Below are 22,288 nucleotides of genomic sequence, written 5' to 3'. Positions count from 1 at the left end.
ACGGCCCTCCCCTCCCGGAAAGGCAGGCAAAAGACAGATAAGCCTCTCAAAGCCTCCTTCCATTAGAATAGCCTTGAAAAATCACTTGTTTCTAGGAGTTCGAAGATAAGAGGCCACAAGCAGTTTGTTGTGCTGACCGTTTTGATGTTTTGTCTCACTGGGTTTTATAGAATGTCTCCAAAGAAGAGTTTCATTAGAAATTGAGAGAATCTGGAAAAAGAAATGAGTTTAATATAATGGTTATTATGGGCTTATCAAGAATCAGATGCTGTCAGTTTTGAGGTGTGGAAAACCACCTTTCTAGTGGACTTTAGTCCGTTCTCTCTCCACCTCCTTGAGAATATAGTGGTGGGGTGGCAGCAGTGGTAGTGAGGCTAGTGGCTAGCAGCTGATGCATTTATTGAGCACTTACTGTGTCCTCAGTGCATACTGCGGTGCTTTAGGTGTATTAACTCATTTAATCTTCTAACCACCCAGTGAGAGAAGTACCAGTATTTCCCCTATTTTGTAGATGAGGCACCTGTGCCCCTCAAGCACACACTTTGTGATTGGATGTTCAAGCTCTACACCAGGTAGCCTGGCTCCAGCTCCATCCTTTACCACTAAGCTACACTGCCGCTCAGGACAGCCGTGGACCCTCTGCCCCGGGTAGTGTGCAGTTGGACAGCATTGTGTTTAATTTGGAGAACCCGTGGACTCTTCTTTCCTTTCCCAGTCCATGGACTCAGGTTTAAACCCCATGCTAGACACGTGTAAATTCCCTGCAGGCAGAGATTCTATCTTACTTAATTTTGCTTGGTACATAGTAGGAACTAAATAAATGTTTAATGAATGACTAGGTTGTTGGAAATGACACTGGCTTTGAAGCCAGCCAGACCTATCTGGGTTTCTATTTTTAAATTTCCTTGTTATAAAAATAATACATGTTTACTCTAAAAAAATTCTGTAATGTATGAAGAAGAAAATAAATCCTCCATCATGACACTACTTAGGAACCCACTGGTAGCATTTTGATATATTTTCTGTCTTTAAATGCAAATGTGTACATGCATGTACATACATTTTCTCTCTCTTTTTAAAAAAGATTTTATTTATTTATTTATTCGATAGAGATCACAAGTAGGCAGAGAGGCAGGCAGAGGGAGAGGGGGGAAGCAGGCTCCCTGCTGAGCAGAGAGCCCAGATGCAGGACTCCATCCCAGGACCCTAAGACCCTGACCTGAGCCTAAGGCTGAGGCTTAACCCACTGAACCACCCAGGCGTCCCATCAGTTTTAAACCAGATGGGAATTATATATACAATTGCATGCTAGTTTTTTTTTCCTTTTAGTATATTGAGAGCATTCCTCATGTTATTAAAAATCTTTAAGAGCCTTATTAAAAAATTTATTTAGATATAATTTGCATACCATACAGTTCATTGTTTTAACATACACAACTTAAAAGTCTGTGTAACCATCACCACTTTATAATTCTAGAACATTTCCATCACTCCAGAAGAAAACCCCATACCCATTAGCATTCACTCCCCAACTCCCCCCTCCTGCCAGCCCCTGGCAACCACTAGTCCACTTCCTATCTCTGTGGATTTGCCTGTTCTGGACAGTTCATATAAATGAACCCTCCAGTACGTAGCCTTTCGTGACTGACTTCTTTCACAGAGCATAGTGTTTCTAAATTTCACCCCTGTTGTACGTTTTCTATGTTCTATTCCTTTATATGGCTGAAGAATATTCCATTGTATGGATATACAACATTTTGTTGGTTCATTACTCAGTTGGTGGATGTTTGGGTTGTTTCCAGGTTTTGGCTGTTGTGTGTAATGCTCCATGTGTGGATATACGTTTTCATTTCATTTGGGTTGGACCTAGAATTGGAATTGCTGGCTCATATAGTATCTGTTTCTTCCACAGTGGCTGTACATTTTCCATTCCCACAAACTGTGTGTGAGGCTTCGAATTTCTCCACATCCTCGTGACACCTGTACTTTCTGCCTGTGTGTGTGTGTTTTGTTAAGCGTCCTACTGGGTGTGGGGTGGTAGCTCTCGGCAGTTTCGATGTCCATTTCCCAAACGACAACTGATACCGAACATCTTTTCATGTGCTTAGTGGCCATTTTGTATATCCTCTTTGGAGAGAGATTTATTCCAATCCTTTGCCTGATTTTAACGGGCTTGTCATTTTGCTGGTGAGTTGTAAGAGTTCTGGATACTGTATTCTGATATGCTATATTTATATATTCTGGATACTAGACATTTATCAGGTAAATGAGTTGAGAGTATTTGTTCCCATTCTGGGCTTCTCTTTTTGCTTTCATAACAGTATCCTTTAATACACAAAAGTTTTTGAAGATGATAAAGTCCAATTTGTTTATATATTTATTTATTTTTGGTTGCTTGTGCTATAGGTATCCTATAGAGTACCTAATTTTTACTGACTGCATATTTCATAATATGTCTGTATACCATATTTACTTAAAATCTTCATATTGTACAACTCAGTTTCCAGTTTTTTACCAGTGGTGCTATTCTTCTGAATTCAGTATACATAAATAATTCATTATATCTCTAATTAATTATTTCCATGTAGATGGGAGTCCTAGAAGTGGGTCTAAAGGTATAAATATTTAAAAAAATTTTCTTCTATTATGGGCTTATCATTTTTTTTTCATTTATCTATAATTATACAACTGATATGTAAACATTCTGGTAAAACATTCAGACAGTGCATATAGAGTATATCCTTCCCAACCCCCCCAAATTCTCATGTCTCCCTCCAACGACACTTTTTATACCTCTAGATGAGCAGATTACTTACTGTATTACTTCTTGAAGGATTTTTACCAGTTTATACTTTCATTGGCATTGTGTAGGCACCTGTCTCAGTGCTCCCTCCCTTGTGTTATTAATACAAGTATTATTTTTATAATAATAGCAGCTAACACTGAGCGTTTACTGTTGACAGGAACTTTGCTAAAACAATTCAGATGCATTATCCCATTTCTTCTTCTCTCTCACACACACACACACATACACACACACACACACACTGTAAAGATGTTAAGGTCACAGTGATTAAGGTGACTTGCTCAAGGTCACTAAGCGTTTGAGTTAGGCTTTAAACTGAAGTCTGCCAAATCAGAGTGCGTGGTCTAAAACTACTGCTTATCAATTAAATATTATTGTTGCAAAATTTTTCCAATTTGATCACTTCAGAATAGCATCAGTGTTTTAATTTGCATTTCTTTAATTATTCATAAGGGTGAACTTTTTGAATCAGTTGGACTTTTTTATTTCGTTTGTGAGTTTTCTTTGTCCATTTAAAAAAATTTAAACGTTAATTTGTTTTCTTTATTGATTTGTATGAGCTTTCTATTCTGATACTAGCCACTCATTTTTCACTTCTTATGACACACTTATCATTTATCTTTTAGTTTTGTGGATACTGTTTTTTTGGAGGTTTATGTTTTTATGTTATCATATCTTTTGGTTATTTGTGATTTATGTGTAAAAAAGCCTTTTCCATCATGACCTCAGTTACATATTCATTAAATATGTTATCTTTTAAATATCTTAATCACTTTAAAAATGTGGTTTTTCTATTATTTTTGTTAAATCACAAATCTACCTTATAGTTCTACGAATAACAATGGATTGGGGAATTTGGAATCATGTATTCTTTGAGACACTTTTGGGCAGTTTTCTGACTTGGGGATAATTATTTTCTCATTGAAAGAGCTATCAGTGATTGATATTGAATCAACATTCAAAGAAAAGAATAGTAAATGTGCTGTCTCCCATACCAAGTGCTAATGGCCACCAGTCTGTGAGAGATGTGGGAAGCCCTCCCTGCTTAGCCCCTCCCCTGTTTTGTATATTTAGGAGTTTGGTATTTTGGCTCAAGTGCTGTCTTGAAAACCCAGAAATCTGGGTCCTGGGTTTGGCCATTATCTAGGTACATGACTTGGCAGGTCCCTTAATTTCTATATCTTTTTATCTGTAAAAGGCCTGAATTACATAGTCTCTAAGGATAATTTTAGTTGCAAAATTCCCTGACTTTTATTATCCTTCTGATGAAGAGTCATTTCCCCTGTTTGGTATTGATAAATACTTTTTAAAAAGTTGTCATTAGTGATGTGTGGCAGAGTGGCTGAAGAGAGGCAGAGCGACAGGTGACAGAAGTGCATGGGGGGGGGGTGAAGGGGTGAGGAGCAGGGGGAAAGGGAGTGAGGACTGCATCTGGTAATAGCCAGGGAGAAGTTAGAGGGTTGCTGAGTTTGAAGTGAGCTGAGAGCTTCAGTGGGTGAAGCTGCTTGCCGGGAAAGTGGTTCTGATCCCGTAGATGCTCAGAGCGCACTGAGTGGAAGCCCTGGGGCCGTGGCAACAGGAGCCCACTGCCTGCATCTGGAGAGGGAGCAAAAACTCAGCACGTGGTCTGAGCTACTAAATACATGCACAGGGTTACCTCAGAGACAAAGCTGAGTCCTGCTTTTTCAAAAGAGAGATGGGAACCACCGAAGAGTTCAGGCAACAGAAGGGACACGGCAGAGCACTTGGTGGGGCGGGGGTAGTGTACGCTGACGCTCAGGCTGTACCTACCCGGGCCAAGGCAGATGCCGCCAGTTCTCACTGAATGTTGGTAGCACACAGTCTCTTCTGACGACACTTGACTTCGCTGCTGGAATTTTGTCGCATGTAACTGTAAAGAGTAGGCCTATTTCACTAATACGTGAACTAATAAATTCACTTTCTAATTTATACTTCTTTTAGGAGTGAGACTGTGTTATCGAACCTCCAAAGTCCAATTAACTGTGAGACTTATATGGGACAGTGTTTTGTATCTGGAAGGTTGACAATCAGACTAGACCTTTTGGTAAATTAAGTTCAGGCCATCAAGGGAAGTCTCTCGGCAGGGAGAAGCCAACAGCCTGGCTGCTGCAAGGACACTCTTTCCAGATATACCTCTCCGTCCATCTTTCAGCAGAGACCGGCAGAAGGAAATAAGGCATCTCAAATGCAAGTGCTCCTGTCAGGCCAGCCAGCAGCACATCTCTGCCTGTGGAGAGGGGTTGAGGAATGCTAACACCCAGCCCAGAAATTCTGTCAAGACTAAGGTAGTAATTAAGAACAGGGAGCCAGCAGATCTGCATTTGAATGGTGCTCAGACTTTTTAGCTGTATGGTCTTGGGCATAACCTGTTAGACATTAGTTTCCTCATCTGTACATTAAGGGTAATAAGGGTATCTACCTCATAGGGATGTTAGGAAAATGAATGGAAATGTATTTGGACAGCGCTTAGCACAAGGCTGGACGTTATTACCATCATGGAGCAGTTGGTGACCTTGCCAAAGGCCTTCAAGAGATTGAAGCATATGGAAAAGAGCAGAGACGGGGGATTGGGCAGAAAGGGTGTTTTAATCACTTCTTACTCACCCTGTTGCTGAGGGAGGAATTCCTACCCTAGGGTTATGGGGGTGGCTAACACATGACAGCAGACACGGGCAGATGAGACTGGCCGCAGCTTTTAGTAGTCACATAGACTCACAGCCCCAGAGGAGGACACAGTCTGCTGCTCAGGGCCACACAGGCTTGCCCTCAGGAGCAGAGTGAACCATCAGTGGCTGTGGGAGGCGGGCTTTGCAGGATCTAAAAGGTGGGGTGCCTCCTGGTTTCTGCCAGGGTATGTGATTGGCTTGCTTGAATAATCTTGGGGGCTGATAAGGAACTGAAACCCAAACTACTCGGGGTAGACAGGAGCTGGACCTTAGTCCCTTTGATAAGGAGGATTGTTTGGCTCAGGGACCTTGTCTACCAGAGCAGAATGGGTAGGAGAATTTGTAGTTAGGTCACTTGAGGCCTTCCTGATTTTACCAATTGACAGGCGAGCACGTAATATTGAGCCTTGATTTTAGACTTTGTGCCACAAGAGAGAATGCAGGTCTTGAAACGCTGCTCCATACAGCTGTCGGGGAAACCCGGTAGAAGGCTATGGAAGATCAGTAGAGTTGCCTGATTCTGGGGAAGACAAATGGCGTAATGGCTGGAAAGGGAATACACAGGGGTTCGTACATAGTGTCGTAAGCAGAGATCTCTTCATTGTTTGCAGTTAAGCGTACATTCATGGATTGGCTCTACCATCCTAGGCCCTTCCAAGGCCTAACCAGGTTCGGCTGACCACGTTAGATCAGGAGCAGTTTGACTTTTGGTTACTTTGGCAGCAGCCAGGGAAGGAAGCCAGACTAACCGTGGAAGGCCAGACTGCTGAAATGTATTCTGCAGGAGCTAGGGTTGGGGCCAGGCCATAGAGCTATTCGCCTCAGCCGTGGTTATTGGAGTCCTCCATATCTTGTAGGTTTTATTCCCAGAGCTGTTAGGGAGTTTGCTTTTCTGACTGGAGCCAAAGACAAGTGCAAAAGGGAAGGATTTGAAGATGACTTGAGATTTTTTAAGAGGTACTTAAGACATAATAATTTGATATGAAAAAAGTGATTGGAGAACAGGGCTTTACGGTGTTTTGTTCCTCAGAGAGGGTTCTTGGACCGACAGTATCCGTATCACCTGGAGCTTATTAGAAAGGCAGAATTCAGGCCCTACCCCAGAACTTCTGGGTCAGATTCTTCTTTTCTTTGACAGGATCCCAAGTAAGAAGCCCTTTTAGTGGATAGAAGGGCAAGATATTTAGGTCGGGCCGCCTGGATTAAGATCTCAGTTCCTCTTCCGATTTGCTGTATGATCGTGGGCCTGTTCCTGAACCTATTAGGATTTATTGTGAGTTGGGTTTACCTATCTTGCTGGATTGTTAGTATTAAAGGAGGGAACATAAGAAGTGCTTAGAAACACAGTAAGGTACTTAATTATTAGTAGCTCTTACTAGTAGTTATTTGGTAAGGTCTATAATTTGGCAGAATATGAAAAGAAAGAGCAAGGATATCATTCGGGCTAACTCTGTCATGAGACATGAGTTGATAATTGTGAAAAATACGGTCTCCTGGGCTAATGGGGCAGTGGATGTGGTTGGCTCGCTAACCAGTTCCCTAAGGCTAAGACCGTAAGTGTACTTGTTTAGTAACCAAGTCTCGACAGCTGTGCTTCCTGATGGCTGCTGAGCTCTAGGAAGGGAACATTATCTGCAGAAGTGGTAGCTAAGTCTTGGCATCCAGCAAGGCCTTCGCATTATAGAGGACAGAACCGTGGCGTGAGAACAGAGACCCGGGCTCACTTCTGCCCCTTGGTAACTCATGACCCTTAGTGCATTTAATATCTCTGAGCCTTAGTCTTCATCTGTAAAATGAAGATTAATGGGATGAGGTGTAAATCCCAGCACACAAGCAGGTATCATCCCGGTGTCATCCTTGCCTGGTTTCTACCATTACTGCTCACTAGACAGCATCCAAAGCCCCAGAGGAGAAGTTTATCCTTGATGCCGCCAACCACTTGAGAATCTTCACTCCTAGGCTTTTTCGGAGCTGTTCAGGTTACTTGGATTTCCCAGTGACCAGAACATACCATAGGAAAGCACATAGGCCATTCAGGTATTGCTGTAAGTCTCAAGGACTGGAACCGTAGGAGACCAGACTTTGGAATGGAATGATGAGGATGATCATGATAATACCGTTTGTTAGAAACAACAATGGCAATACACAGGACAAGATACTACCATGAGCCCAGGGATGCCAAATACAGAGACCTTACCCCTTACTACATGTTGGTGCCTTTCAGGCCCTCCGTGTAAGACAGGACCAAATGACAGCTGTTTTTGAACTTGAGAAATCTGGGCCCACTAAAAGCTGCAGTCACCCTTTTCTGACCTCACCCACCCACCTTGTGTTCTCAGAAATAATTGCTAGTGGTTCTCTTTTAACTTAGCTGATTCCTTAGATACCTTACATTTTAAATCATCTTTTTGTGTGTAGCAAATGCCCCATTTCTTGTCTCTGAATGTGTGATCTTTGCTCTAATTATGTGGAGCGTGCCTGTTACTTCACCTGACTCTGGTTGTTTGTGAGATACTAAATAGCCATGGGGTTAAAGCCGACTCGGATCAAAGAGCAACTCAGCCTCCCAGGACCTCAGTTTCCTCCCTTAAAAAGGGAAGAGATTGGACTAAGGTCTTTTGGTCATGAGACAAGAGTACGTGATAGATAAAGTAATGAACTTCTGTTTGCTGAAAGCAATGAATAGGGCTCTCCAAGGTCTCTTCCAGCTCTCTGGTTCCAGCAGAGCCCAGGCATCAAGGTAGAAGTAAAGATTTTATTCAGGAGAAAGGGATTATCAACAGCAACGGAACAAAACAAAACAAAAAAGAAACAAACAAACAAAAACTTTAAGCAGATAAGGTTGCATTGAGCCAGACTGTAAGAGATGTCTTGGACTGTGAGATAGATAGGCCCAAAGGAGAGGGCAGAATTGTTAGGGCAACCAGAATCGAAGACCCTTGATTAAGTAATAGAATGGCTTTTCTCTCGTGTATGTTGGAACACACAAATCCAGGCAGAAGTGGGCCCAGCTTCTCCATGGAACTCCATAATACAGGATGTCTGAGGCTATAGCCTGTATAGACAACGTAATAGAAGAGGCCTGTTTTTCCTTTCCATTGCCAGGCACTTTCCTTATTAGTCCAGCCCTCCTGTCACTGGGAAAGCTCTGCTTTCATTGTGCTATTCCTGTGTCAGAAGCTCCTCTCTCAAAGCAGGTGGAGGTTCCTCTGCTCATTTTCTGCCCCCCCCTCCGCCCACAACCTCTGTAGCCTTGTGCTCCCCCCATCCTCTTCCACCAGTGGTTTTGGAGACCCACCCTGGCCAGCCCAGTGTCCATAATAATGATGGCAGCTAGTTACTGCATGTCCTTCCAGAGCCGGGTGCAGTGCCCGTGTCCTGGACACATACACGATTTCCAGCACACGGGCCAGATGTGCCTCTTCTGGAACGGAGTTCCTCTTCGTGGCTCTTCTTCTGCCTGCAGCTCTCTACCTTTCACCCTGGCCTGTTGGAGTTGTACCTCACTTGCCTTTACCAGCTGCAGCTCTTGCCTTTTCGTTGCCACTCACTGGGATCGGTCTCTTTGTGGTCTCTTCTTCCTGTCCTCCTTGTCTTGTATGGATTGAGTCCTTTTAAGAGATCTGTTTTCAATCATTCTAGCATCGGATCAGCTTTATTACCAACTCCCTGTGGACAAAAATCTTGTTTTATATTTCCTTTGAATCCTTCACAGCACTTAGCAATGTGCTAAATAAATAACGGGCAAATGACCCATAATGGGGAATTGGATGACCTGTGTGTGTGTACAGTATAATAATGAGTGAATGGTAGGTCCAGTTCCTGAGATACAGAAAAGAGCCTCCTATGCTCTCCAGTAGTGTCAGCAAAGGCCTTTGAGTGCTTTGCTGAGGACATCACCAGCACTTGTGGATTTCAGAACATCTATTGTATTTAAGTAAGCGGTGCACATCAAGAGTAAGGCTTCAGTGTTGTATCCCCCCTTGTTCATTAAAGGGGTTCCATGTTTCCGACCAACTATGACTTAGTTCTCACTTTTGCCTTTTCTGGTTTTTCTCTTGTTTCTTTTTAACTTAAACAATCCTTAAACTTTCAGATCCTTTTTGGAAGTAGACAGAATAAGAATGTAAATGAATAAATAAATAAATATTCTTTGTGCTCCTTTTAGAAAGCTGGCCTAGTTTCCACTTTGTGTTGAATCCCCATTTGTGTTTTGGGTCATTATGCAGCACTTGGTTCAGCCAATTAAGTTTTTTCTTTCTAAGTATCTTTAGTCTATATCAGTATAGTCTTTTCTTGAGGCTTTAATATTGTTCCTTTGAGGAACATCCATCTTTCTGGTGCTCTTTTGTTGCTTAAATGTTCTTCCCTTGGGACCTTTGACAATTTTCCCAAGCCTAGAAATTTCAGTAAGTGCTTAATAACATAATTTAGGTTGCCTCTATACAAGCATCTACAGGACTTCACTTAGAGATTCCAACACTCAGTGCTCTAGCCCTGAAAGCTACACTTTCACAACGTTATATCCAGTGCTAAGTTCTCTCTCCTCAGTTTAACTTCCCTACAGAGGGCATTGGGGGAAACAGTAAAGTATGTTAGAAGCTCTAACATTTCAGTTGTGAGATCGGCAAAGTGTAGTTTAGTCTCTATAGTACATTTCAGTAGCCCCCAAATCACCAGTGTATCCCTTATGATTATATATTCGATTTATTTAATAACAGTGTTCTGTACCTGAAAGTGGTCTACAAAGATTATATAGTTTAATTGTTTATTTACAGATAGATACTTCAGCTGTCAAGTCAGATGGCTGGTTGCAAAACTAATGAGGATGATTCATAGTGTCTAGTAATAACTATGACATGTAGTAGTTTCTGTGAGCTGGGTACCGCTTTAAGTATAAACTCGCCCACTCACTAATTCTCTTGTAAGTAACAGATAGCTGGCTTTTTAAAAACCCAGAGAACCTCTCTGCGTTTTAAAGATTTATTTATTTATTTGAGAGAGGGAGAGAGCGTGTGTGTGCGCGTGTGTGTGCATGTGTATGCGAGCAGAACACAAAGCCTGACACAGGGCTTGATCATAATCATGACTCTGAGATCCTGCGACCTGAGCTGAAACTAAGAGTCAGACACTTAACTGACTGTGCCACCCAGGGGTCCCATCTCTCCTTGCCTTTTAGCAAGAAGCTCCAATCTGTTTATTATGACTATAAATACATTTGGACTTATTTCTGCCTTCTTCAGTTGCTTTCTATTTAATGCAATTTTCTTTTGCCTTTCTTTTTTCCTTTTTTCACTTGCTTTTGTATTAATCACATTTTCTTTCTTTTCTTTTGTACCTGCGTTTGCAATACTTGCTTCTATTCCCTTACAAGTGTGTTAACGTACACACTTCATTTAGGCTAAAGACTAAAGTCAGTCATTGTTTTTGTCATCCTCTCAACTCTTGGGACACCCTGACTCTGGTCTCCTCTCATCTTCCATGTTGTTGATTGTTCATTTCAGAGAGGCATTGGATTTCTACAAATACAGACTTTAGAGCCTGGCTGCCGGAGTTTGGACCCCAGCTCTGCCACACATTCGTGTTACCCTAGGTAAGTTATGTTACCTTGCTGTGTGACAGTTTTTTAATCTGTAAAATGTGGGTAATAAGAGAACCTACTCCATGGAGTTGTTGAAAGGAGTAAGTGAGTTAATATATGCAGAGCATTTAGAACAGTGCTTGGCACATAGTAAGCTTTCAGTAAGTGCTAGCTACTATAGTTATCATTATTCTGTATTGTTTTTAACCTCTCCTTCCAGTACCCATTTTTAAACAGCCAGTGCATTTTGAGTATACCAACACATTTCTTAATTTCTTTTTTATTGAGGTATAATTAACAACGGAGCTTACATATTATACTTGAAGAGTTTTGACAGATATCTACTCTTCAGGGGCACGTGGGTGGCTCAGTGGGTTAAGTCTTTGCCTTTGGCTCAGATCATGATCTTAGGGTCCTGGGATCAAGCCCCGCATGGGTCTCTCTGCTCAGCAGGGAGCCTCCTTCTCCCTCTCTCTCTGCCTGCCTCTCTGTCTACTTGTGATCTCTATCTCTCAAATAAATAAAATCTTAAAAAAAAAAAAAATCTACTCTTTAAACACCACCCCCCACCACCAGAAAAATGTAGAACATGTCCATTCCCCAGGGAGTTCTTTTGTGTCTCTTTCCATTCATTTCCCTTCCCTACAGCATCCCAACAACCTCCACACTACTATCTGATTTTTTCAGATTAGTTTTACCTGTATTTCCTTTTCCGGTAAGTTGAGTCCTATGTGTGTACTTTTTCTGCCTGGTTTCTTTGACTTAACATAATAGTTTTTAGGTTTTCCATGTTGTTGCATTTATTAGCAGTTTATTCCATGTTAAAAGAAACCTCCATCCAGCTCTCCTGTGTAGTTGTACTGTTTTACACATCTGCCAGCAGTGTATGAGAGTTCAAGTCATTCCACATCCTCACCAGCATTGATGTTATCAATCTTTCTGATTTTAACTTTTCCAGTGGATTTTTTTAGCGGTTTCTTTGCTTTCCACTTGCTATTAGAATCTTCTTATGTTCTTTTTTTTTCTCCCCCTGGTTCAGTTTCCTTCTTAAAGTAATTCTTCCTGTGACAGTCTGTCTGTTTGTTTGAAGATAATTTTGTTTCAGCCTGGATAGTGATTCTTGATTGTTATTTTCCTTAATATTCAACAGCTGTTACTGCATTTTCCTCTGGCATCATTGTTATTAAATAGAAAGTCTGTATCGGTCTAGTTGTCATCCTTTTGTAAGTAAAGTCTTTTCCCTTGGTTTCCTTACAACTTCTTTTTCTCCATGTTGTTGATATTTTGAAGTTTTCTTCTGAAGACTCGTGTTTGCCTTTAATTTTAGAACATTCTCAGTAATTATATCTTCAAATTGCTTCTCATACACGTTTTCCATTATTCCATCTGGAACACCTTCTCATTCTGTCTTCTGTGTCCTTTAACTTCCCTTTCATATTTCTGTTTTTATAAACTCTGCTACTTTCTGAGTAATTTCCTCAGACTTCTCTTCTTAATCACAAATTTTTCTTTAGCTGTTTCTCATCTATTTAATTTATCAATGGGCGAATGTCAGTGACTTAATTTTTTATAGCCGGAAGTTCTTTTTCACATCTGACTATCCTTTTTCCATATTATCTTGTTCTTTGATTCTAACTTCCTTCATTTTGCCTGTTTATTAAAATGAAATACAATTAATTTACAGCATTTTAAATTATATTCTATTGCTTTTATGGTTTTCAAATCTTGGGGCTGCTGTTTGTGCTCCTGCGTTTAATGACTTTCCTTCTTGTGGTTCTTATCTCCTCATGTGACTTTTCAAGTTGTACTTTTTGCCTTCTGGGGGTGGTGCGGGGAGCCCCCTCATCTGTGACACTAGCAGTTCTCTGTCTGAGCAAGTCTCCCCTTGTCTGATTCTGTTTTTCTTTCTCACCTCCAACACCTATTCTCATTCCCCTCCCACACTGTAGGCACCCACTCTAATATATTTGATGAAATATCTTTGGCTACACATGTGGATTTATCAAGTAGATGGTATTGTTTTGATGGTATGTTTTTAACTTGTAGAAATGCTGTTACGCTCTAGAGCTGACTGTGGTTGTTACTTTTTCCCTCAATACTGGGCATCTATCCGTGTTTCTGTCCTGGTAGCTAGTTAGTTATTCCTTCTTTCTAATGCACTATTTTCCATAGTATACCTCCTGAACCTTTACTTACACTCTTTTAGTGAGGGACATCTAAATTGCCTCTGATCTTCGTGCTACCAAAAACAGTGCCCCAGTGATCTTCTGTCCATACTTCCTTATGGACCCGTGTAAGAATTTTTCTAGGATAGGTGTGGAGGAATATGATCACTGGGTTATAAGACAGATATATATACAGAAATTTTCACTAAATGTTAGCAGAATGTTTTTCAGAACAGCTGTACAATTTATATACCCACCAATGGTGCCCTAGATTCAAACTCAAGTTCTACTGTGTTACTGTGAGATCTTGGAGAAATTACTCAACCTCCTGGGCCTTAGTCTCTTCATCAGTAAAAGGGAATAATTACAACATCTGCCCCGTCAGGTTGTTGAGAGGACAAAATGAATTAGTACATGTAAAGCATATTCCTGAATATAATAAACATTTCCCGAATACAATAATCATCAGATAATTGCTAGTGGCTATTAATTTTTTTTAAGATTTTATTTATTTATTTGAGAGAGAGAGAACATGAGCTAGGCAGAGGGAGAGAAGGAGAAGCAGATTCCCCACTGAACAGGGAGCTCGATACGGGCTTGATCATAGGACCCAGGGATCATGACCTGAGCCAAAGGCAGATGCTTAACCCACTGAGTCACCCAGGTGCCCGGATTACTGCTGTTATAACAACTACTATTACTACTTGTTGATTAATTAAAAATAAGCTTTTCCATCTCTGAATTGCCTGGTTATATCATTTGCTCCTTTTCCCTCTTGGATTTTAATTTTTTTCTCTAGATTTGCAGAAATTTCTTAAATCTTCTAGGTATTAATTTCGCATTGTCTTTAAACTTTACATAATTATCTCCTGAAAATTACATGTTATCTCCGGAATTTACCGTTTGTCCATTGTCTGTTATTCATGTCTTTGATAGAAACCTTTATTATCACTGCAGTCAGATTCATCATTCCCCCCCTTTTTTTGGCATTTGGGGCATTGTTTAAGAAGTTTCCCTTCCTTGCTTCAAAGACACCTTCTGACATTTTCTACTACTGTTAGCCAGTATACGTTTACTTTTCATGTTTGTGTCTTCCTCATATGGTTTGTAATAGAGAGCTCTGTTCTATGTTTTTCTTCTTCACTATGTGAGTCCCTGTGCCTTGGGTTGTGGAAGTACTCTGGTTTTTTTCTGCTGCATGTCAGAGACCAGTTTTTATATTAATTTCTCAGCTCAGGATTCCTGTATGATACGAATTTGCATACTTACACATGCCTCTCTATATCATAGGCCTGCATTTTAGATTTCCTGTGGGTGCTTTCCTGAGCCAGTGAGCAGGGTTTTTTAGACTGCATATCAAGGAAGGATAGGTATTTGAGGCTCTGGGCTTTGTGCAAGGGTCTCAGTTTCAACTTGCCCACCTTCTACCTGCCTGAAGCTGTATTTCTAGTATCCATGTGAGGATTAATGCTTTTCCTCCAAACCTAGGGTCTGTATTGGAGTTTGAAACCCCTGTGGGCCACCATGGTCTCAACACCCACTTAATGTTCCAGTTTTGATTTTTATGTCTCTTTCATTTTAGGTGCCTGAGGATTTCCTTTTTTTTTTTTTTAAAGCTTGACTGTATATTTTAAAAGCATTTTTTAAATGTTTTATCCAGCATTTCTATATGAAGTGGGAGAAAAGGTCCATTTACATCAGCTTGACATGCCATTTTGCCAAAAGTTTGCTTTTCAATTAGTATTCCTATTAATCTTAGTAAAATTTCAACTTTCAGCATTGCCAACTTACATTCATAAGTAGCCCTTGATTACCCTTGAACATCTTCTTCCTTACCTGTATCTCTTTTCTCCCTTTATTGCAAGTTTATAACCATGTTTTTAATATCTGTGTTTTGGTAAGCCACATAATTTAGTTCAGTTTTTTTGGACCTTGCTCAGTTGCTTATTCTGCTATAGTTATTCAATTATTTTCCCATCTAATTTATTTTTCTTAAAGATTGTATTTATTTATTTCAGAGAGAGAGAGAGAGAAAGAGCGCGCCCACAAGCGTGATCCAGGGGAGGGGCCAAGGGAGTAGCAGACTCCCTGCTGAGCAGGGGGTTCAGCTCAATGCCGGGCTTGATGCGGGGCTCCATCCCAGGACCTGGGATCATGACCTGAGCGGAAGGCAGCCTCTTAACTGACTGAGCCACCCAGGTGCCCCCCGCCCCATCTAATTTATTTGTTAACAAAAATATGAAATAGTTCTGACCACAAGTTTCTGTAGTTAATGCTCAAAATACCTCTGGATCATTGCTAGATCTTTTTTTTTTTTTTTTTTAATCTGATGAAAGACATAGATAACTTCCCCAGAAAAATGACCAAAAAACATCTTAAGCCCGTCCTGAGAATAAAATCCCAATCATTTGTTTCATTTCGTATTATAAAAATATTTAAAAAGATCTAATGTATGTCCAGAGAAGTATTTTGTTTTATTGAATTCATAAGGCCTATGGCTTCTCTTTGGGGAAAAAAAAATCACATTCTGCTGATACAATTCATTCTTTAGAAAAACCTCAGCGCCTGTTGAGAAGTTTATAGTTTGTGGTATTTGCACATTGAATTCTTGTTCTTCTGGGTTTTTTCCTCAGTTATTAAAATAAGTTAATTTACAAATTTTAAGAATTATCTTTTAAAAAAAAAGATAGTCCCTACTTTTGCCTGTTTTAAATCTTACAGAATCTGTTTTGTTTTGTTTTCCACCAGTACCAGGAGATGGGCATTCCGGTCCTGCCCCTGCCCCTTCTACTAGTAGAGCTAGTTGGCTAGCTCCTGGGCTGCAGTTTATTTGTTTTTAAAAAGTACGCGTTGTTATAATGCAGGTATTAAGACAAATTGTATTCAAACAGTAGGGCTAGATGTTCTTAAAGATATTCTGAGTAAACTAAAAATATTACATGAATTCATGAATGTTCCATAATAATAAATATCATGGTACAGATAGGGCTTTGGGTGATTAGAACTGAAAATTTTACATTCATTTTATGAAGTTTTATAAATAACTATTTTTTAGAGCAGTTTTAGGTTTATAAAAAATTGGGAGTACAGAGTACAGTAGAGGGTTTTTCACACCCACCCCACTGTCCCACACCGCAGTGATACGTTTGTTACAGTCAGTGAACCTATGTTAACATACCATTATCACTCGAAGTCCATTGTTTTCATTAGGGTCACTTTTGGTATTGTACATTCTGTGGATTTTGACAAACGTATAACACGTGAATCTACCATTGTGGTGTCATAAAGAATAATTTCGCTGCCCTAAAAATCCTCTGTTCTCACCTGTTTATCCCTGCCTTCCTTTAGCCACTGACAACCACTGATCTTTTGGCTGTCTCCATAGTTTTGCCTTTTCTAGAATGTCATATAGTTGGATTCATTTTATAGCCTTTTCAGATTGGCTTCTTTCACTGAACAATATGCTTTTATGTTTCCTCCATGTCATTCTATGGCTTGTTAGCTCATTTCTTTCTAGTATAGAATAATATTCTATTATCTGAACGGACCACAGTTTATTTATCCATTTACCTACTGAAAGAGATTTTGATTGCTTCCCAGTTTGGGCAGTTATTAATAGAGCTGCTCTAAATATCTGCGTGTTGTTGTGTAGACAGTTCATTTAGGCAGATATCAAGAGCACAATTGTTGGAGCATATGGTAAGGATATGTTTAGTTTTATAAGAAACTGCTAATCTGTCTTCCAAAGCAGCTGTACCGTTTTGCATTCTCATTAGCAATATATAGGAGATCCTGTTACTATAAATCCTCACCGCATTTGGTATTGTCAGTGTTGTGGATTTTGGCCATTGTAATATGTTGCTTTAATTTGCAATTCTCTTATGACATGTGTTGCACATTTTTTATACTTGCTTTTTATACTTGCTATCTGTATCTCCTCTTTGGTGAGATGTCTGGTAAGGTTTGGCACATTTTTTATCAGATTGTTTTCTTATTGTTGAGTTTTCAGAATTCTCTGTATATTTTGGATAGTAGTCTTTTAATAGCTGTGTCTTTTGCAAATATTTTATCCCAGACTGTGGCTTGTTTTCTCATTTTGTTGACATGACCTTTCACAGAACAAAAGTTTTTTAAAATTTTAATGGAATCTAACTTAGCGGTTATTTCATTTAAGGATCATGCCTTTGGTGTTAGACTGAAAAAATGTCATCACTGTACTCAAGTTCATCTGGGTTTTCTCCTATGTTACTTTCTAGTTTTATAATCTAACGTTTCACATTTAGGTCTGTGACCCATTTTGAGTGAAATTTGTGAAAGTTTTGAGGTCTGTGTCTAGATGCATACTTTTACATGTGGATGTCCAGATGTTCCAGCACCATTTCTTGAAATACTATCTTTGCTGCTTTGTATTGTCTTTGCTTCTTTGTCAAAGATTAGTTGACTGTTTTTCTGAGCTAATTTTTATCTGTTTTTTCACCAATACCACGTTGTCTTGGTTACTCTAGCTTTGTAGTAAATCTTGAAGTTGAATAGTGTTAGTCCTCCAGCTTTGTTACTCTTCTTCCATACTGAGTTGGCTAACCTGCCTCTCCATAAACACTTTAGAAAGAGTTTCTCCGTATCCACACAATAACTTGCTGGGATTTTGATTAGGATTGTGTCAAATCTATAGATCAAGTTGGGAAAAGTTGAAATTTTGACAGTACTGAATCTTCCTATCCATGAATAGGATAGGAACGTCTCACCATTTACTTGGTTTTTCTTTGATATTGTTCATCAGAGTTTGGTAGTTTTCCTCATATAACTCTGGTACATATATTGTTAGACTTATACATACATATTTTTTATATTTCAATTTTAGGCGCTAATTAAATGCTAATTTTTAGAAGATTATTTATTAGAGAGCGAGAGAGAGAGCATGCAAGTGTGAGGTGTGATGGGGAGGAGTAGAGGGAGAGGGAGAGAAAAATCTTTTTTTTTTTTTTTAAGATTTTATTTATTTGATAGAGATTACAAGTATGCAGAGAGGCAGGCAGAGAGAGAGAGGGGAAAGCAGGCTCCCTGCTGAGCAGAGAGCCTGATGCAGGGCTCGATCCCAGGACCCTGAGACCATGACCTGAGCCAAAGGCAGAGGCTTAACCCACTGAGCCACCCAGGTGCCCTGAGGGAGAGAAAAATCTTAAGCAAACTTCACGCTCAGCACAGAGCCCAGTGTGGGGCTCAGTCTCATGACCCTGAGATCATGACCTGAGCTGAAACCAAGAGTTGGATGTTTAATGATACCACCCAGACTCCCCTTAAATGGTAATGTTTTAATTTCAAGTTCTAGTTTATTGCCGATATGTAGGAAAGTGATTAATGTTTGTATATTTATCTCGTATCCTGTATTCTTGCTGTAATTGCATATTACGGTTTTTTTGTTGTTGATTCTTTTGGATTTTCTACATAGACAAACATATCATCTGTGAACAAGACCGTCTTATTCTTTTCTTCACAACTTATATACCTTTAATTTCCTTTTCTTGTTTCAATAATTAGCTAGAAGTTCCAGTATAATATTGCAAAGCTGTGGTAAGAAGGGACATCCTTACATTAGTCCTGATTTTAGCAAGAAAGCTTCAAGCTTTTCTCTACTAACTGTAACATTAACTGTTCAAGTTTTTTTTTGTAGCTGTTCTTTATCAAATTGAAGAAGTTTCTCTCTATTCCTAGTTTGCTGAGAGTTTTTTTTTAATCATAAATGCCTTTTGAATTTTGTCTAGTGTTTTTTTCTGCATCTGTTAATAAGATAATGTGATTTTTCTTTAGCCTGTTGATTACATTTGTTGATTTTCAAATGTTGAGCCAGCCTTGGATAACTGGGATAGATCCCACTTGGTCATGGTATGTCATTCTTTGTATACATAGTTGGATTTGATTTGCTAATATTTTGTTGAAGATCTCTTTATCTTGGTTGATGAGAGATGTTGGTCTGTAGTTTTTTTTGTTTTTTTCTTATGTCTGTTTGGTTTTGGTGGTGGTAAAATTTGGTTTCATAGAATGAGTTAGAAGTATCCTCTCTGCTTCTGTCTAATGGAAGAGAGTGTAGATACTTGGTGTAATTTCTTCCTTAAATGTTTGGAAGAATTCACCAGAGAACCCATCCAGCCCTGGTGCTTCCACTATTGGAAAGTTATTAATTGTTGAAATCTCTTTGATAGATTTAGGTCTTTTCAGATTGGTCTGAAATAATAAATTTTTTTTTTAAGATTTTTATTTATTTATTTGACAGAGATCACAATAGGCAGAGAGGCAGGCAGAGAGAGAGGAGGAAGCAGGCTCCCCGCTGACCAGGACCCTGAGATCATGACCTGAGCCGAAGGCAGAGGCTTCAACCCACTGAGCCACCCAGGCGCCCCTGAAATAATAAATTTTTAAAAATTTATTTGACAGGCAGGAATCACAAGTAGGCAGAGAGGCGGGTGGGTGGGGGGAGCAGGCTCCCCGCTGAGCAGAAAGCCAGATGCAGGGCTTGATCTCAGGACCTTGGGATCGTGACCTGAGCCGAAGACAGAGGCTTTAACCCGCTGAGCCACCCAGGCGCCCCCATCCCACAAATTTTGATAAGTTGTATTTACATTTTTATTTAGTTTAGAACATATATATTTTTAAATTTCTACACCCAACATGGGGCTCAAACTCATAACCCTGAAATCAAGAGTCTCATACTCCACTGACTGAACCAGTCGGACATACCTTAGTTTTGAATATTTTTAAATTCCTCTTGAGATTTCTTCCTTGACCTATGTATTATTTAGAAAAATGTGTGTTTAACCTCCACATATTTTCCAGCTATCTTCTTGTCATTTTTTTTTTTTTTTAAGATTTTATTTACTTAGAAATAGAGAGCACGAGCAGGGGTGTAGGAGCAGAGGGAGAGGGATAAGCAGATTCCTTGCTGAGTGGGGAGCTTGACATGGAGCTCAATGCCAGGACCTCGAGGTTATGACCTGAGCCGAAGTCAGATGCTTAACCGACTCAGCCACCCAGGCACCCTGTCATTGATTTTGAGTTTAAGTCCATTCTTGTCTGAGAGCAAAGATTGTATGATTCCTGTGTTGTTGTTGTTTTTTAATTTGTTAAGGGTATTTTTGGTTAATTTTGCGAGGTACAGAATTCTAGGTAGGCTGGGCTTCTTCTTCTTTTTTTTTTTTTTCCTTCTCAACACTTCAGTTATTTTATTCTACCCTCTTCCTACTTGCATGGTTTCTGATGTGATTCTTTACTTTGCTCTTTTATAGGTAAAGTGTTTTTTTTTTTCCTCTGACTTCTGAGATTTTTTTTAAACTTTCATTTTTTTATAGTTTGAATATGATATGCCTAAGTGTAATGCTTTGGAATTTGTTGTGCTTGGTGTTCTCTGAGCATCCAAGACCTGCGGTTTGGTGTCTGACATTAATTTGGGGAAATGCTCGTCATTATTATTTCAAATACTGCTTCTGTTCCTTTCTCTTCCGTCTCCCAGATATCCCATTTGCATGGATATTTTACCTTTTGTAGTTGTCCCACAGTTCTTTGATATTCTCTTCTGATTATATCCTCAAACTCAGAGATTCTTTCCTCAGCTTTTCCCAGTCTACTAATGAGCACATCAAAGGCATTCATAATTTCTGTTATGTTTTTGACTTAGAGCATTTTTTTCACTTTTTAAATTTCCATCTCTCTTCCATTGTTCATCTGTTCTTGCATGTTGTCTACCTTTTCCATTAATGTCCTTAGCATATTAATCACAGTTTGTAAAAATTCCTGATCTGATAATTCCTGATGTATCTGACTATGGTTCTGATACTCATTCAGTGTCTTCAGACCGTGTTTTTTGCCTTTTAGTATGTCTCATAATTTTTTCTTCAAAGGTAGACATTACGTACTAGATAAAAGGAATTGTGGTACATAAGTGTATAGTGATGGGAAAGTAAGGTGTGGGGAGGAAGTGTTTTATAGAACAATGATTAGGTCTCAGTCTCTTGGTGAGCCTGTACCACAGAAGTATGAACTTCACCAATGTTTTTCTGTTCATCCCCTCCCACCCCCACCACTTAAGTGGTGCAGGATGGCTAGAAGTGGACTGAAAGGTACTTCTAACCTAACCCTTCCAACATAACCCTAGTTAGGTTGGAATCTGGTAAAATAGTTTCTCCTAAAGCTAGGCCTTGTTAAGAACAGAGTGCTCTGGCATATTTCAAAATGATTGGTTTTCCCCTCCCCCTTCCAGAAGCAGGAGGGAATTTTTCTCCTATATTCACCCCTTAGAGATCCTAGAGGTAAAACTTAACAAAATTATGACTTGGTCCCTCTGGAGTTTTTAACTTAACTCTTGCACCCTGAGCCTCCAGCGTTTTACCAATTTCAGTTTAGTTTTCCTTTTCTGGTACCAGTTCCCATGCATGTATCTGTGGGTGGGTTTCTGCTCTGAGAAGTTAGGATTCTCTGTATCTACCTTTTTCTCCAGTTTGGGGGACAGCAGTTTGCCCTGCAACCTCAGTTCTCTGACAGATCTAAGAAGAGTTGTTGATCTTTCCATTGTTTAGCTTTTTACTGTTGTCTGGATGGAATGGTGACTTCCTGAGCTGCTTATGCGCCAGACCAGAAACCAGAACTTGGAAATATTTTTATTTTTTTAAAAGATTTTGTTTGTTTATGGGAGAGAGAAGGAGAGAATGTGAGCATGAGCAGGGGAAGGAGCAGAGTGGGAGGGACAAGCAGATTCATTGCTGAACATGGAGCCAGACACGGGGCTCCATCCCATGACGCTGAGATCATGACTCAAGCCAAAATCAAGAGCTGGACGCTGAACCGACTGAGCTGCCCAGGCACCCCTATTTTTATTTTTATCTGGCAGCTTCAAATATGGGAAAATGAATAAATAGTGGTGGAAGGAAAAGGGGATCATCTACAATCTTGCTAATAGAGGCAACCGGTGTTATTTTGACATTTGGCTTTTTGTCAGTGTATTTTCTTTTCTTTACACAAGTAAGATGATAGAATTTGGCTATCATCATAAGATCCTCAA

The 22,288-nt window shown here is 39.8% G+C and overlaps 1 protein-coding gene across 3 annotated transcripts in view; it reads left to right on the top strand.

Annotated features, from left to right (window-relative positions):
• The window catches only part of LOC111154600 (zinc finger and BTB domain containing 40), a 73,890-nt gene that overhangs the window by 11,019 nt on the left and 40,583 nt on the right, over positions 1–22,288 (top strand). For all 3 annotated transcript variants that reach the window (XM_022514284.1, XM_022514283.1, XM_022514282.1), the window contains exon 2: positions 10,998–11,086. The gene's annotated coding sequence lies outside the window, so the exon portion shown is untranslated. The remainder of the gene's footprint in view (positions 1–10,997; positions 11,087–22,288) is intronic.

This window comes from Enhydra lutris, unplaced genomic scaffold, assembly GCF_002288905.1.
Source record: "Enhydra lutris kenyoni isolate GAN:26980312 unplaced genomic scaffold, ASM228890v2 scaffoldscaffold38, whole genome shotgun sequence".
Taxonomy (NCBI): Eukaryota; Metazoa; Chordata; class Mammalia; order Carnivora; family Mustelidae; genus Enhydra; species Enhydra lutris.
This window is presented reverse-complemented; position numbering and strand designations above follow the sequence as displayed.